General features: G+C 45.6%; 1 protein-coding gene across 3 annotated transcripts in view; it reads left to right on the top strand.

The window, feature by feature from the left end:
* NEK1 (NIMA related kinase 1) overlaps positions 1 to 18,273 on the top strand; it is a 1,042,157-nt gene that overhangs the window by 226,292 nt on the left and 797,592 nt on the right. The window lies entirely within an intron of this gene.

Raw genomic sequence — 18,273 nt, 5'->3', positions numbered from 1 at the left:
ATTAGGCATTAAGACACTGAAAGAGTTAGGTGCAGTTATATGCTGTTCCCCAGAGGGAATACGATTGTTCCTACGTGACTTCAAGGGTCACTATGTATTACGAGATTTTGATCCTAGATTGTCTAATGTTCCGCAGCATTTATGGGCGCAAGGTCCAACTGATGTTGGCTTTATGCAAATCACACCCCATCGTGTGACTCTCAAGCCAGGTGTAGTCCTGCCACGAATCAGACAGTACAGATTGCCACCAGAGGCTGTAGCAGCCTTATCCAAAATTATTGACGAGCTCATGGCTCAAGGAGTAGTTGTAGAAACTGACTCCAATGTATGCAATTCTCCGATCATTCCAGTCATGAAACGTACTGATCCAAATGCACCTCCAGTATATCGATTAGTGATTGATCTCCGAGAACTTAATAAATGTATTATTCCGCAGTACCCAGTTGACCCAGATATCTCTTCCCTATTGACAGCCATTGATTCCGAAGCCTCATTTTTTACAGTCATAGACCTCAAGAACGCATTTTTCAGTGTCCCCATTCATCCAGACAGCCAGTTTCTTTTCGGATTTTGTTTAAATGGAAGGAGCTATATGTTTACACGAGCTCCTCAAGGTTTCACAGAAAGTCCTAGTATTTACAGTCAAGCACTCAAGAGGCAACTAGACAACATTCACATGCCAACTGACACTGCCCTGCTCCAGTATGTCGATGATCTACTGATCACAGCCCGTTCTGAACGTGCTTGCGAGCGAGCATCACTTACAGTCCTGTATTTCCTAGCCGAGATGGGACACAAGGTGTCCCCTTCTAAGCTTCAATTCTGTGTCCAGCAAGTGGTCTACTTAGGACACTTGCTGTCCAAGAGGGGTAGGCAGTTGACACCCGACCGTATCCAGTTAATAGCGAGTCTTCCTCAGCCAAAGACCCAGAAGGAGGTACGTGCTTTTATCGGCCTTACTTCTTATTGCAGACAATGGATTCCTCAGTATGCATTTCTAGCTAAACCACTGATACAGTTAACGACACAGGAGGCAGCCGTATCGACTGTCCTCCCTTGGACATCTGAACATACACTTAGTTTCAACGAGTTAAAGAAAGCCCTATGCCAAGCTCCAGTTCTAGCTACACCAAACTACAGTAAGCCTTTTACACTTTTCGTCACTGAACGCGAAGGTACAGCATTATCCGTCCTCACACAAGATCAAGCAGGACAATACAAGCCCTGTGCTTATTTTTCGAGCACACTAGATCCTGTAGCCCAGGCTCTGCCTGCGTGCCTCAAGTCAGTTGCAGCCACAGCACTAGCTATCAGACAAAGTGATTCCATAGTATTAGGACATTCCTTGACAGTACAAGTCCCACACTCCGTGGAAGTTCTTTTAAACCGAACACAAACTCAGCACTTGACAATTGCACTTTTAACAGGTTATGAATTGACACTGTTCCAGCCACACATAGAAATCAGACGCTGCAACGTTTTAAATCCTGCTACACTGTTACCGTCAGTTAATTCGAATCCTGCCACACACGATTGTGTGGAAGTAGTTAACATCATGACTAAACCAAGACAAGATCTGACAGATATTCCATTACCAGATCCCGACCTGACACTTTATGTGGATGGTTCATGTATGAGAACAAGTACAGGAGAACTAGTCGCCGCGTATGCAGTGACTACTGACACTGAAGTTATAAAGACACACCGTATTGACACCCTATCTGCTCAAGCAGCGGAGCTAGTTGCTCTGACACAAGCCTGCATACACGCCAAGAACCTGAAAGTTAATGTTTACACAGATTCACGTTATGCATTCGGAGTTGTACACGACTTCGGAGTGCTCTGGCAGGAGAGAGGTTTCATGACTTCTCATGGAACCAAGATTCAGCATGGTCTCCTTATTCAAGCTCTGTTAGATGCCATACACTTACCGACATCCATTGCTATCATGAAATGCAAAGCACATACGAAAGTTACTGACATTATTTCCCAGGGTAATGATCTAGCAGATCGCACAGCCAAGCTTACAGCTCAGACACCAGATATTCCAGTAAATAAGACACCGACACACACTCCAGATCCAACTACCTGTATGACAGTTAAGGACCCTACTCAAGATGTCATAGATATCCAGTTACATGCTACTCCCGATGAAATCAAGAAATGGTCCGAACAAGGAGGGGTCCAGACAGATCAAGGATGGTTAACGAAGGGTAGAGCCACATGGTTTCTCCCCGACTATATGGTTCAAGTTATTATTAACACCGCACATAGTCCAGCACATTTAGGAGAAAAAGCCATGTTAGACAGTATCCAGAACATTTGGTTCAACAAGCATTTACGAGCTGCAGCCAAGCAGAAAGTCCGTACCTGTATGATATGTTGTCAGTTTAATCCAGGTAAAAGTGTCCCGGTGGAACAAGGTGGATTCCAGCCCCCTGACCACCCTTTTGAAGTCCTCCAAATGGATTATATTCAGATGGAGCGATGTCGAGGTTTCAAGTATGTCCTTGTAGTTGTATGCGCTTTGTCCAGGTGGACAGAAGCATATCCAGTTCCAGATTACACAGCCGCGACCACTGCCAAGCAGTTGGTTTGTGAGTTCTTCCCCCGTTATGGACTCCCTAGGGTCGTATATTCTGACAACGGCCAGCCATTCTCATCTGAGTTGATGAAACATGTTTCCCTTTTGTTAGGGTACCAGTGGAAGTTCCATTGTGTACGCCATCCTGAAGCAGCCGGTCTCGTAGAGAGACATAATCAGACCCTGAAAATTCGAATTGCAAAAGTTTGTCAAGAGAAAGGTGTAGACTGGCTAGTAGCCCTGCCAGTTGCTCTGTTTTATATGCGCATGGTCGCACATTCCAGATCAGGTCTGTCCCCGTATGAGGTCGTTTTCGGCCGCCCCCCTAACATGTGGGGTACACCTAGACCCCGAAGTATTACCGATGTTTCAAGTAATATGCTGACAGATTACCTAGCTTCCTTGATGTCTGCCCTCAACTCTTGTCGTTCACAGGTTGCCGCCGCATTTCCAGACAATACCGAGGTGGCACCGCATGAAATCGTTCCCGGATCCATGGTTCTTGTCCGGAATTTCGACCGCTCAAGTCCGCTGGAGCCTCGCTGGAAGGAGCCCCGACAGGTCCTCCTCGCCACCCGTACAGCCGTGAAGTTGGAGGGACGCAAAGGCTGGGTGCATCTTTCGCATATTAAACAGTTTTATGGACCGAAACCTGTCTCAAAGAACATTTCCCAGGATTCAAAGGACTGCCAAAGTTCTATTCTTAAGGACTGTCCCGCAAAAGACATTGCTACGAACCCTTCCCTGTTAGAGAAAACTCCGCAACAGGAGTATAAACTCAAGTTAAGGTCTAGTAAAATAAGTCAGCCAGTTTGATTGTCTAAGTCCTCCCCTAGGTGAAACGGTTAGACTGTTTCTGACATGTATAAATTAGACCCCCATAGTGAGAGAGTTAGTCAAAACTCAATCCGATGTATCGTTTTTCTATGTTTCATATTATTTCTCAGTATTATGATTTCCTGCACCAGTTATGCATTTTACCTGTATTTCCCAGTTTCTCATGTAAATAAGTCCTCTAATGCTACAGTAGAGCACACGTTTAGTGATCTGCCTCCTCATGAACTCTCTTACCGCCTAGCTATGCGTAATAACTCTTTTATCCGCATGTTACATTATTCACACCAGACCAGCAATGCCACTAATTGTTGGGTGTGTGGTCGACTTCCCCCTTTCCAGACACCGAAGGGAGTTCTGCCACTCTTTCCTTATCCATTTTCACATAATGGTTCGTGTGGAGCATGGTCCACGTTAACGTCATCCTCAACAGATATGTCTTTTCTTAACAGTACATGTTTCCCAGACAAGCAAGGTCTTCCCCACAGAACAGGGTTAGATCTAGAAAACGAAGTTTACAATTTAGGTAATTATTCTTCGAATTTCATGGTCCTGAATGTTCAGTCTGATTCCACTCCAGACTTACCTGCTATTTCAGTACTACCAGTCAAAGGCGAATTATGTGTCCGAAATTATGGTTCCGTACATGTAGGACATTGTGATTGTACTACTATTGTCAAGTATAGTGACAGTAGGAAATCTATTTTCAAAGCTTCACGTCATTCTTATTTTATTTGTGGTCAAACTGCATATGTTCGTCTGCCCCTCGATTGGGAGGGAACCTGTTACATTGCCTTCCTACTGCCACCAGTTTTCCTAGCCCCATCTGATTATCATAGAAACACACATCTAGTACACCTTAGACATAGAAGGGAGTCCCCCATTGTCGATTATACTGAAACTGCTCTAGAACAGTATACAGATTTCAATAGAGGTTTCTTCTTCTTTATAGGACCTATCCAGAATAGTAAGCTAATTCGTAGATTAACCAGAACCCTTGAAGCTGTAGTAAATGAGACTGCCTCTGCTCTAGGTAACTCAACCGAAGAGCAATCTGCTATGAGATTTGTCGTTTTACAGAATCGTCTCGTCCTTGACGTCATATTGGCCGATAGGGGCGGGGCCTGTAGAGTCATCGGATCTAGTTGCTGCATTTTCATTCCTAATAACGCGCCGTCTGTTTATTCAGCTATAACCAGACTCCATAAAATTGCCCATCTGTTACACCAAGACCCAGGCACCTGGACATGGTCCGGTTGGTTCTGGAATATAATTTCCGCTTGGGGATGGAAAGTCATGTCCTTTCTAGGTATTGCAGTAGCGATCATATTCAGCTGCTGCCTCTGTATACAATGTGGCCCTGCGATTTGCGGCATTTGTGCTACCTCTTGTATTCCTAGTCCCAAGTCCCGTTCTAAATCCCGTTCCAAGAAAATTCGAGACGAGCAAATGATACTGTATGAAATGATAGATGGTATCATGAATATTGATGTTTCCTGATGGAAACGTAGTGACAAGGAGGGAATGTGGAAAAATTAATTTTGCCATGTTCTGTGTCCCTACGCGTCATCCAACATATGTTATCTGTGCATGATTAATATGCCTATGTATTCCCCATGTTCGATTAAAGACGCAATTACAGTTGTGTCCACCTCTAGTATGTCAGTTTCCAGTTCTCGTGAATACTACGAATATCAGGCCTATGTAAAGTTACGTTGCCACGTTTCTCAGTGTGCACGTTATTACATTGTAAAGTCCCCGTTTCTAGGCCTCAAAAGGGCCCGGACACCAGATTCAGCTCCTGTCTCCTGAGCCTCGCTGAGGAGCGATACAGCCCCCACCTGTATCCTCGACCCTTCACTTACTTCCTGCCTTGCAGTGCCCGGCTCAGCCTGGCTCTGCCTCTGAGTCTGCCAAGAGTATGTTATGATTCCAGTTATCAGTTCAGTCCTCCTTCTCTGCATTCCTAAGCTACTGAACTGCATCAATAGTTTCCGTCATTGTCTAGCCTTTACGTCTCCATGTAAGAGAAATACTGCATTTAATGGTCATTTAATATTCTTCATCACGCACTACATGTAGAATAATGCATGCTCCAGTCTTAGAGTCCGTTAGCCTCTCCCCTCCTGACTCTTAGTTCATATCAACATGTTCTCAAAACATCAGATACTAGATACTGCTTAGGTACATGTCGCCCTGACTCTCCAGACTTCAGTCTCTGCTCCTAGCACAGAGTTCGTAGCCCCCAGCTTCTCCTAGTAACACGTCATTGCCAAGTTTGCGCGCACCATTAGGTCAGAGGTCCCGGCTCCTTAGGTAGCCCCCTCCATGTTTCCGCCCCATTCATGACATATTCTGTTACGTTTGCATCACATGTCTATGTATACGCCTCTGTTACACCCACTTTCACCCTTATCTTTCGCGACTGCTATTGACCACACCCACTGCTCCGCCTATCCTATGTACTGTAATGCAACTGTTTTAGTATATATGATCGTGTATTGTTATTAAAAGTTAGCGCGCTCATCCCAGATCCTGTCCCGGCAGCTGCCGGGCCCTGCCATCCTATTCCTGTGCAGGTTGTCCTGTTCCTGTCCTTATGCTGTATTAAACCTGCAAAACTCCTACTACCTCGAATCTTGACTCTTATTTATTGAGCTATCTGTTATTCATTTATGCATTCAAAAAGAGAGGTATTATTTATTTATTTACCACATAATTCTCAAAAAAAACCCATATCATAATACTTGGAGACCTGAATCTCCACATAGAGGATAAAAGTAACCCAAGTACAAAGAGATTTTTATCGGCTCTAGAAAGTCTACAACTGGTTCAATTGGTAGAAACAGCCACACTTGGACGTGGTAATCTCCAATGTTCCTGAGCTTTCGATCGCCTCCCCTGTTCCAGTGCCTTGGTCAGACCACTATTTTGTGCCTTTTAAGGTACAAAAGACAGGAAACAAACATAGAAGCACTACACGGAATAACGAGGTATTGAAAAGACGCTCGGATAAGATTAACCCAGACAATTGGGGGAATATTTTGACAGAGACAGCAAATTCTCAATTAGAAATACCAGGGTCAGTTGAAGAAGCCAACGCACAATGGGAATCTTGGATCACTCACTTATTGGATACTGTAGCACCTAAGACCACTCATATACACTGAACTAGATCTAGAGCAGAAGGATGGGTTAACTCTCAATTACTGGAACAAAAAAAAGGAGTGCAAAAAGATCGAAAGAGAGTGGAGAAAGTGTTATGATCCCAAGCTCAAAACAAAGTACAAAGGGGCCAATAGGAAGTATCATGATAACATCAAATCGAGCCAAGCCAAATTTTTTAAGGAGAAAATTAGGGGGGCACAGAACTCCTCAAGAGAACTGTTTTCAATAATTAAAACCTTGACTAAGCCATCTAGCGATAGAAGCCCGTCTGAATCATCAGAGGGCAGGTGTAACACCCTAGCTTCATGCTTCCTCTCGAAGGTGACGGATATTTACGGTGGCTTTAGAACAGATATAGACCACCTAACTGAGAAGGAGGAAGAACTTATAGGAGCACCCTTACAACGGGTCATTACTAATTTTCCCAATATGGAACAAAAGGACCTAGAATCCCTATTAGATATAGTCGGGCTCACCCTTAGATCCAGCACCCCCTTATAACTTCAAATCAGTAGCACCAACTGTGATACCTACCCTAATGAAAATTATGAATCAGTCTCTAGACACTGGCATAGTCCCAAGAAGGTGGAAACATGCTGTGATAATACCATTACTAAAAAAAGTTAATGCGGACCAATCATTACCAGAAAATTATCGCCCTATCTCCTTACTGCCATACGCTGGCAAGCTATTGGAAAAACATGTCAATAAGAGCTTGACAGAATTTCTGGAGACTAAGCACTGCCTCCACCACTCCCAGATGGGGTTCAGGACACAACATTGCACTGAATCTGCCCTGCTGGTAGTGGTGGAGGAGTTAAAATAGTCACTAGATATAAGAAAACCTGCGGTATTGCTCTTGCTAGATTTGAGCGCAGCCTTCGATACGGTGAATCACCGTATATTATGTAGAAGGCTGTTGGATAAGGGAATAAAAGGAGTGGCACTTAAGTGGCTAACTTCATTTTTGGATGGACGCTCTTTTCAAGTACAGGAAAATAACACTTGCTCCAAAACGATGTCACTCAAGTGTGGAGTTCCTCAGGGCTCACCCCTAAGTCCGACACTTTTTAATGTGTATGTGGAGCCACTCTCCAAAATTTGAGTGGAATTTGAAATCTCCATGACCCCGTATGCTGACGATACGCAGCTGATCATCTCCCTGGATACTAAAAATTGAAGGGATCTTGAGAGACTGTCATCATGTCTGATTAAAGTGAAGGAATGGATGACGGCAAGCTGCCTAAAGCTAAACTGTGAAAAAATGGAGCTGCTACTTATCGGAAACCAGGCAATACCTAGACCGATAATAAACTGGCCTGTATGTTTAGGTAAACCACTTACCCCAGCAGATACAGTGAAAAACCTGGGGTTCTGGCTAGAAACAGACCTGTCCATGACTTCACCAGCCAATAAAGTCACAGCAACTTGCTTTGGGCTTCTTAGAAGTCTACGGAAAATTCTTGACAGAATACCCACTCAACTAAAGAATTCGGTGATCCACTCGCTGGTCACCTTGCAACTGGAGTACAGAAATTTACTCTTCCTAGAGGCACCCAAATATGTCATCCAGAAGCTGCAGATAGCCCAAAATGCAGCTGCAAGATTACTGTGCAATATCCCGGTACGGGAATCAGTAAAAATGCATCTGAAGAAACTTCACTGGCTCCCTGTAGAGGCTGGAGTAAAGTTCAAAACCTTGGTCATTCCCCATAGAGCACGACAAAAAAAAGCCCCAAAAAAAATAAGAAATTTGATCTCGCTCTACATTCCAAAGAGACAGCTGCGCTCTAGCGCAGAAGAGAGGCTAGCTCAAACCATGGTCTGTAGGGAAAAATGGGGAGGAAGGTCTTTCTCCCATTTGACCCCTAAATTGTGGAACTCCCTACCATTGGAACTGAGACGAATAGAGGGGGAGCCACAATTCCGTAAAAAAATGAAAACATAGCTGTTCACGCAATATCTGTAGGGTTCCACCTGACCAACTTCAGTAGTTATAGTTAGGACCTATATTCCATAGGAAATTTGCAACATTCTATTCCCAATAACTTTGGCGCCGGTTGACGAATCTTCATGAAATCTTCAAAACTCGTGGGGCGCTCCGGTCTGCTATGATCTTGAAAGTTTCAGGGTGATTCGGCTAGCGGGGGCTGAGAAAAAAAGGGGGTACCAAAACGTGTTTTCCCCATGCAATTTCCCATAGATAACTTAAGACACGGCTACAGCCCGAACTGCTGAACGGAATTACACCAAATTTGGCAAAAAGGTAGCTCTTGGTTCAGAAAGATTCCTTTTTGTTAAATGGTGTAAATCCATTCAGTAGTTGCGGAGAAAATCAAAAGTAAAAAAGTTTATATATCTATGGCAGCGGAGGATCCGCGCACCCTCCCGATCACGAGCTGTATGCTAATTGGCTGTCAACACTCCAAACCAGGAAGTGTTGGCAGCCATCTTGTGCCTCGGTAGAACCGAAGCACAAGAAATCAGTCAAACAAATGCGCAAAACACAAAAAAGGGGCTGGGTAGAAACACCCTGACCCCCTAGGCCTGCTTAGAGGGCCCACCCCAATTTTTTTTTTTTAAATCCACGGAGAATCCGCGGATCTGTCCGAAATTAAAAAAAAAAACGAAGCGTGGGCTCCCGCGGTTCGTTACTATTTAGCTCCCGGGTGGGCCAAGTCCTGGGGGCAATATTTTTATTGCCCCGGGACCGCCACCCCTCCAGGGCTTTTCCAAAATATGTGCGGGGGGCTCACAGCGCCACCAGCCCCGGGAACCGCCACCCCCCGGGGCTTCAAAAATAAATAGGTAGGTGGGCTCAAAGGCCCCTTCAAGCCCCAGGGACCGCCACCCCCCCGGGCTTTATGAAATTATTTGCGGGGGCTTCCAGCCCCGGGGACCGCCACCCCCCCCGGGCTTCAAAAATACATGGGTGGAGGGGCTCAAAGGCCCCCCAAACCCTGTGGACCGCCACCCCCCTGGGCTTGTTTTTCATTGGAAAAAAAAAACCTGTTTGGGGGTGCTCGAGCCCCCACACACACCCCAGGGACCGCCACCTCCCCGGGGCTCTAAATATTAAAATAGGGGGTTTGGGAATGTTGGGAGGGGGACCATGCATCCCCCCTCCTGGAGCACTGTCATGGCCCTGGGGACCAACCCCCCAGGGCCGTCTCCTGCAGTGTCCCAAGGTGCAGGGGTGCAAGGGGTCTTCCCTGTAGGTGTTTCTCTAGCTATGCAGATCTTCCCTCTCCTGTGTCACTAAACACTTTACCTGAAGAGGAAGATCCCAATATATGATGAGCAGTACTCCCCATCTTTGTTCTAGCGGTTGCCCAGTAAGAAGATATCCTCTGTGTTTCATTAGAGGAATGTATTTTCTAATAATGTGAGTTTTCTGAATGCATACTATGTTGGGGTGTTTAAGGCCCAAACACACAAAAGGTGATGGGAAAATGCTTGCAATAAATCTTGGCAGTGCTTTTGTGTTTGATGTATTGCCCTAAGTGGCCAAAGATATGACCAGACATGGGTCCCTTGCTCACTGTTCCACTGGAACCAAACAACACTTGACTGAGTAACCTCAAGGCAAAGACGGTCTTTGGTTACTTGGGTTCTGATTCAGAGAGGACCTGGCTTGACAGTTCGGGCTGGGCTGTACCTGTTGGGCCAGGGTTAAGACTGATTTGCATATGGCTGGGTCTAATCTGAGCTGGCATAGTGGGCAAAAGAACGATGGGTTGGAATGCTACCCTGAGTGATTGCCAGTGGTTAGACTTATTGCAGGCATCCGCCCATCACCTTCTGTGTGTTTGGTGTTTAGGTCCCTATTTGTGTGTTTGATGTTCAGGCACCTAACATTCCAGGTCAAATTCTTTACAATACTATTAGTGGGTAACATATTTGCTCTCAAGTGAGGCCTGCATTAGCCACAATATTAGTGTACCCCAATGTTCTGAAGGCAGACTACCTGGAGTGTGATAGATCCCTGATAAACATTGTTGTCCTACCTGTAACCTTTCCTCCTTCCATACCCCCAACAAAAACAGCTTATCCAAGAACAGCACACTTTGATGCCTTTCCCTGTGTAAGTGAATAGATATTTCTCTAGCGCATTGATGACCCATGCCGTGGTCCTCGTCTGCTCTGTTCTCACCCTCCTGCTGAAGATCCCCATGCTAAATTGCACTTATCATAGCCACATTTGAGCTTAATAAGTCAGATGCTTCTAACGTAGTGTGTCCTCTTGTTTCAAAGAGTTCTAAGGACAAGATGCCCGCATGTTGAATCCTTCGCTATCATTTCATATTGCATAGTCTAATATTGCCCCATGCGATCTTTCATCAAGTCTTTGCATTTGTCCCAGATCTCCTTCAGTCCTGCTTCAGATGAGCTTGTTACAACTGGGACTTCTCCACGTCCTGACTCAGATCGTAATGCCTTTGTCATTAGTTCCCACTCGTTTTCCAATTGCTTTGATGTCTTTGGTCATTTCAGCCAGAGCAGTGGTTATGTCAGCTTTCAGCATTTGGAGCTATGTTGTTGCCATATCTTAGATCTTTTGAAGGAACGTAGCCAGGCATCCATGTAAATCTTTTTTTAATGGCGCTGAAGACTCCTTTTTCCCAGCCTCCATGCCAGTTGGTAATTCTGGTGGGTGATCATTGTGTGTAGAGATTTAAAAAAAACTTTTTTTTTCTTTATTTTTTAATTTGCATCATGCAAATACATAAACAAATTGGCATCAATATAGCGTACATAGGCATATTGTTGATATTATCAATGGCACGTAGGACAGATGGTCGCATCCGGGGGGGGGGGGGGGAAGATACCATGGGATCACATAAGTATCCAAAAGCATATTACAGTGAGGAGGGAGCATGGGGTATAGCACCGCTTTCCATTGTGCATATAACTGAGGTCAGTCCTTTCACTTCATGGCAAGGGGCGGCCCACTTTCAACATCCCACCCACTCTCCTCCCCATCAGTTGTATCCTGCAAGGAGGACTCCCTCTCTGCCAACCCAGAGGAACACAACTCACGCCAAATCATTAGGTCTTCTTGCAGCTTCTTGTCCCCTCGGGTGAGCTGCATCTGTGTTTCTTCCGCTAGGGACCACTCTTGGACATCTTTAAGCCAGGTGGGCACTTCTGGGCCCCTCTGCCCCATCCAGGTTATAGCTACCCTTCGCCTAGCGAGCACCAGCATTAGTTGTAGGCGCTTATATGGGAGTTTCCTATTCTTTGGTTTCTGGACAAATGCGAGTAAACAATTCAGAGGTTCAAGCTGTATCCAAATGCCTGTGGCCGCAACAATCCTGCCCACCACCTCCCCCCAAAGCTGCTTGACCAGTAGACAATCCCAGGTAAATGTAAAAAGCCCGCTTTGTCTGTGGCACATCTAGGTCATCTATATCCCTTGTCAGGTGAAATGCGGTTCAGGGATAACGTGGTTAGGGAGGTATGGTGCAGGAAGTTGAAATGTGTAAATTTAAACCGGGCATTGCAGGAGACTTTTCGTGTGAAGGCGCCTGTGCGTGCCAATTGTTTCTTCCCCAGCTGAAGAGAGAGATGCTTCTCCCACGCAGCCCGAGCTGGCGGCACCGGAGGGGCAGAGTCTTGTTTCATAGCATTGTAGAGGAGAGAGATCAGTTTGCGACCTGTACCGCACATGAGCATGATATCTAGGGTATGGGTGAGGGGTGGAATATCCGGGAACTGTGGCGAAATGGTTTTCACTACGTCCTGAATTCCACAGAAGTGTAGGAATTGACCCTGTCCGAGGCAAAAATTCTCTTCTGCTTGCTCGTAGGTGAGGAAGGTCTCGTTAGGAAAAAGGTCGGCAAGAACTTCGCATCCACCCTCCCTCCAAGGTTGAAAAAATATGTATCGTCCCATGTCTATGAAGGGGGCCAGTATCCAAATCGAGAGCTCCCTGTGAAAGGGTGCTTTCCGTAGGGTTTTTTCGACAAAACGCTGCCATATACCAGCTGTGTGTCGCACTATGTAGGAAAGAGATGCGTCGGACCCCCTGCCCTGCATCAGAGCTTCCTGCAGTGCCTGAGAATCCACCCTGCCAGAGAGAAGGCGTTTCTCCCAATTATCCGCTTCTGACAACAAATGTTGCAATTGGACCACGAAATAATATAACTTGAAGCGTGGGGCTTCCAAACCACCACGCTCATAGCTTCGTATGACAGTGCTGAGAGCTACTCTGCTGCGCCGGCTCGCCCGAAGTAGGGACGTGAGCAGCTGTGTGTAGAGATTTTAATATAGGGCTTTGCAATTCTATTTTTCAAGGGTCTACCGATCACGTCAGAAATGTATTCATCTAGTCATGAATCCTGGGGTGGAAATGCCCTTACAGTGCAAGACTTAACAGACTGACCACTTAAATTACAGGAAGAGACGAATGATGCAGGGAGAGCTGCAAATAATTATTTATCTATGCCCATTTATTTTATGGAGATGACCAGATAGATTGGATCCATACAGCCATACATCTTCTCCTCTCATACTTTAGGTTGCACCACCTAAGCCCTGCCACTCCGGCTGGCCGAGCCCTTATGCAAGGCTGGCCTTGTTTCAAATTTCAGGTGTTGCCCAGCGTAAAATGGTCTGTGCACCTCCTGCAGGTGGAGGAAGAAGCAGACGCTCCTCTGCAGTATGCAGTCCTGCTTCATGCAGGGGAGATCAGTTGGATCCGTCCTCCCTGCGCCGGCAGATACTGGCATCAGCAGGGCTCAGCAGATCCACACTCCTTCATGTTTTGGGTGAATCAGAGGCATCAGACAGATGCTTATTAGTGGAATGCCAACATCGTCCTATCACTGGCTACACCCCTTAATACATATTCTACCTGTTTTGCTTTAATTAATCTTGTTGACACAGTAGATGAGAGAATATATTAATTAGTGTATTCTAAAGTATATTATCACAGGTGTATTTACCATGCTCATTTTGTTTAATGCAAAGCAACAAATAAAAACAAGTACCTTATTTTCCTCTTGAGTCATTTAAATTCAAGTAGCTAGATCCCAGAAAACCAACTGTTGGCCTTCTATTCTAGATAGGATACCCACTGGACTCTCAAAGCCATTCTTGTGGCAGGAACTACTGTCCTGTTGAAAACCTCAGTGAGTGCACATTGCTTTCTGGGTTGCACAGATTACATACTCCATACATTTATTGATTACTGTTTCCTCCTTAGATAATGCAGAATGGAGGTTGCTAGTATGGTAGCCTCTTGATAGTCAAAAGTCAATTGGAAATTCAGATGTGTCCGCTAATTTTGGTTTTGTCAGTGGAGACCTACTAAAGCATAGAACACTCATTAGGAGCAGGCTTTTGCCACCAGTTCCTTTTCACATTTATTATTGAATGGGCCAAGCCGTGATTTACAATAAATACTACTTTTCAAGTCCTTTATAGAACATGTGTACATTCCTTTTGTGGTCAGAAGAGCAAGTTACTTACAGTAACACCTTATCTGGTAGAGACTCTAGCAACAGCTACTTACATTGGAATATTCCCCAAGCATTAGACTGGATCTGTACATTTTCTAGTAATCCTTTTATATGTCGGTAGGTAGCGTTGTTGGGCTCCACGTGGGGTCGGCAGCTGCACCGGAAGTGACATACGTGATTCCTATATAGGCGTCACCCCAACGCACTGTCTTTAGTTCTCTACTGTTTTCCGCACCAGAATCACGGAGCCAAGCTGAGGAGAAATGACTAGTGTGCCAAAGTGAGGTCCTGATGGAACTCTTTGATTGTAAGTGACATACAGGAAAGGGGAGGATGGAAGGGTCTGTAAGGAATCTGTGGCTAGATAGTCTCTACCAGATAAAGTGTTACCAAACCTAAGTAACTTGTTCATCTAATAGAGACTTTTAACCTCAGATTCCTTGCCTTAGAATAGATACCAAAGCAATTTCTCCCCGATGGTAGGTCTGCAGACTGTGTTACACTAAGACGTCCTGTAGGACCAAACAGGCGAATTACCCATCATACCAGACCTGTCTGTTTACGCAGTAGTGTTTAGCAAAGGTCTACAGTGGTGCCCACGTGGCTGCCTGACAGATTTCCAGAACCGGTACCTCACTTGCCAACCCAGTGGTCACAGCTTTAGCTCCGGTAGAATGAGCTCTTAAGCTCTCAGGGGGCCGCTTATTTTGACATTCTTCCCAGCAATAAAATCAACAAAGAGTTGATCATCCACCTGAAATTCTTTGTGCAATCGATATAAAAAGTAGTTCTCTTTTTGGGTCCAGACGATGGAAACTCTCCTCTTCCTTGATGGGATGGGGGATCGGGGTGCGAAGAAAGTCAGGAGCTTGATATTTTGCTGAACTTGAAAACGTGTCCCCACCTTTGGCAAAAAAGATGTTTGGTGTAAGGAAATGGGGTTATATGTGGTGTGGTTGTGTGACTTCACTGTGTAATACCCTTGTTAAAACCTTTAGGACCAGTAGGTTTTGTTTGTTGAACCCGCTTGCTCTTCCCTGGGAAGCTGTGACTCTGAGCAGCAAGGCTTACACAAAGAAATAAGTATAAAGCATTTACACAGTGGCAAAACAATAGAAAAATAAATCAAGGAGACACTCAAGAAATCCAACACAAATTTATAAAAAATAGTCTGTATTTTTATGTATGTTCAGACACCACTATGAAAAAGATCTAAGATAAAAAATGTACAAGGTATAGTAAATCAAAACATTTCACTCAACCGAGGACAAGCATTGGCAGATTCAACAACTTTATCACTTAGAATCTTTTTGATCAAAAATGCTTGCTGGTTGTATTGCTCTCAGTTGGAGGTTGGCTGACCAACTCCAACAGGGAACCAGTCAGAGGAACAAGCAAGACCCTCAGAAACAGCTACCTCAACAGGTAAAGCAATCTTCAGTCAGTTCCAGGCATCTTTATTCTTTGATGTAGTTCTCTTTAGAAGTGGCTCTAATGCTGTTAATGAAAGATGCTGAAGATGCTCAAGGATGCTGTTGATGTGATGGGTTTGACAGGGGTCTTTCTGCAGCTACTCCTCGGTCCAGGAAGGGAGTGATGCGGTCCTGGTTACAGGGTTGATGTCCCTAAAAGTCCTCTCGGTCCAGGTAGAAGTCCAGTTGCAACTTCTACTAGTCACTCAGTATTGCCTTCACAGCCAAATCCTTTCCTGGGCCATAACTCATCTTGTAGGTGTCCAAGCTGCACTCTGACAACTCTACTGGGCTCAGTGAACTTGTGTGCAACGTTGAGTGTCGGATCTTGGCCTCTGGTGCTGTACAGCAGTGCTGTGAAGATTCTGGGTTACCAACTTGCTCCACCTGGCTTCTCAGCTGCTGTGACTCTGTGTTGTGAACAGGAGGTCAACCAACAGTCCCTCAGAGTTTCTTTACTTTAGCTAGGCTCCGGATACTAATTCTCCACGAGAAGGACATAGCAGACACAGTCCCTCTTTTTTGCTAGTCACCAGGTTCAGTAAGTGTAGCCAAGTCAGTGCAGCCTCTCTTTGCCGGTTTCTTGGTGCAGCAGGATAGTCTTTCTTTGGTCCTTCTTCCAGTCCAGTTGAAACCTGAGTCCTGGATGTCAGGGGTGCCCTGTTTATGCTTAGTAAGTTCTCTCAGGGTAGACCCGGCTGGTAGCCTTCTTCCTGATAGCCCCTTTTTGGCAAGTATGGCATCTGGCTATCCAAAGATGCACCATTTTGCCCACTCCCACCATGGCAGAACCCCTCTCTCTGCTTCCAGAGCTCCTTAGCTCAACCCTGAGGTGTGGCTTCCAAGGAGACTACACACCCCTGGGCAACTGGTTTTCCCTTTCCTATCTCTAGTGTCAGCCTGTCTACCCAGACAATGGGGTGACCTCACTTCCAAGTGTTTCCTATTTGCCCTTTAAAAGACTGCCTCTCCATTGAAGCTCGCCTTTTGGGCCAACACCTGTGAGGCTTTCTGAAGGCGGGAGGTAGCACCTCTCACCAGTCCAGACTTCTATTTTCTCCTTTTCTGGGAGTCATTAGCACCTCTTCCCAGGAGGGCAGAACACTGTCTCTGGTACAGGCCCCGTGTGCAATCATTCAAGGCACAGGAGTGTAAAGGCAATAAATTGGCAACTTTGTAAAAGCTGCACACTGCAACCTGTTACTTTCATTTCAACTTGAAAAATCAAGTCGGACCTAATGTAACTTGGTTGCACCATTAAGAAGTTAGCACAGCTGGGTCAGTGAGAGTCCAAGTCTCTCCACTGTAAAAACTGCACTTTTGCATTTTTACTGCCAGAACACGTAAAATAAATTTTCTGCCCATGAAATATGCTTCACCCGGCCTTAGTGCTTATTAGGCCTGCTATAGGGGTGACTTAAACATATTGCAGAGGGAGGCTTGGCATTGCCATTGCTTCAAAATTGAAAAGTCGGGCAAGCAGTTTAATACTGCTCTTCTAGTCTGCAATAACAGACTGGAAGACCGCCTGTTTCACACCTTAGGTAGCATAACCAGTGCTGCAATCCCTGGCATGACTCTTTAAGTTGCATGCCCTGGGTACCATATACTAGGGACTTACAGGCAAGTTAGCTCAAGCCAATTGGGTATAGCCAATGTAACATCGGTGCACTTTCAGAGTCGAAATATCAGCTGCATCAGTTCAATAACTTAGGGGTTTCCATACAAAAAGAGGCATTTCCTTATACTTGGGTCTAAAAACCAGCTTGTGTGGAAAGTAAGAAGTGTACGGGGGTTTAACGGAAAGCGCTTGCAATTCACTAACCATCCTGGCAGATGTGATCGCCACAAGGAAGACCGTTTTGGTGGTCAGGAGTCTTGGAGGGCAGTTGTGCATTGTCTCAGAAAGAGAGCGCATGATGTAAATGTAAATGTAATGTAAATGTACAGGAATTTATATAGCGCAAATCACCAAGCGGTTTCTAAGCGCTTGCTTAGGGAACCCGTCCTGGTATTCCCCTGTGAGATAACCCCGGCAGGGTATCCGCAAGGTGAAAGCCAGGCATCCCGCCGCGAGGGGCCGTTGTGGAGATTAAGCAAGCTATTGCCCAGAGTCACAGAGTGTGAACCCGTGAATCGAGTAGGCACCGGAGCGAGAATTGTCGAGTCCATGGACATTTTTTTTAGGACTCAAGACCCCGCCGAGCCGGGAATTGAACCCTGGTCCCGGGCTGACCTCTGCTTCCAGGTCTGCCTCCTCTAACCAGTGAGCCACACTTCTCCACGAGGACTAATTGCAGGTCCCATTGGGGCATAATAAAGAGCATGGGACGAAATGTGTTGTAAACCTGTAAGGAAACGAGTGAAACAGGCGACTTGAACAGGGAAGGTTGATCTGGCAACTGCAGAAAAGCAGAACTGGTGGTGAGGTACCCCTTAACTGTTATCAAAGAAAAGCCTTGCCGGGTAAGGATAGAACAAACAGCAGGTCTTCAGAGAGGGATACAGACAAGGGATCAACAGATTTGGATACATGCCAAGACACAAACTATTCCCCTTGGAAGGTGTAAATTGTTTTCGTAGAGGGATGCCTGGCTGCCAAGATGACATCACATAATTCAGGAGGGAGGTCGAACACTCTAGTCTAAACTGTCGCCGCTCAATCTCCATGCATGTAGGTGGAGAGTGGACAGGTTGGGGTGCAGAACCATGCCCTGCTGCTGTGGCAGGAGATCCTTCCGAAGAGGCAGTC

Source organism: Lissotriton helveticus, chromosome 2_1 (assembly GCF_964261635.1).
Source record: "Lissotriton helveticus chromosome 2_1, aLisHel1.1, whole genome shotgun sequence".
Classification (NCBI taxonomy): Eukaryota; Metazoa; Chordata; class Amphibia; order Caudata; family Salamandridae; genus Lissotriton; species Lissotriton helveticus.
The sequence above is the reverse complement of the archived record's forward strand: the minus strand, read 5'-3'. Positions and strand labels throughout refer to the sequence as shown.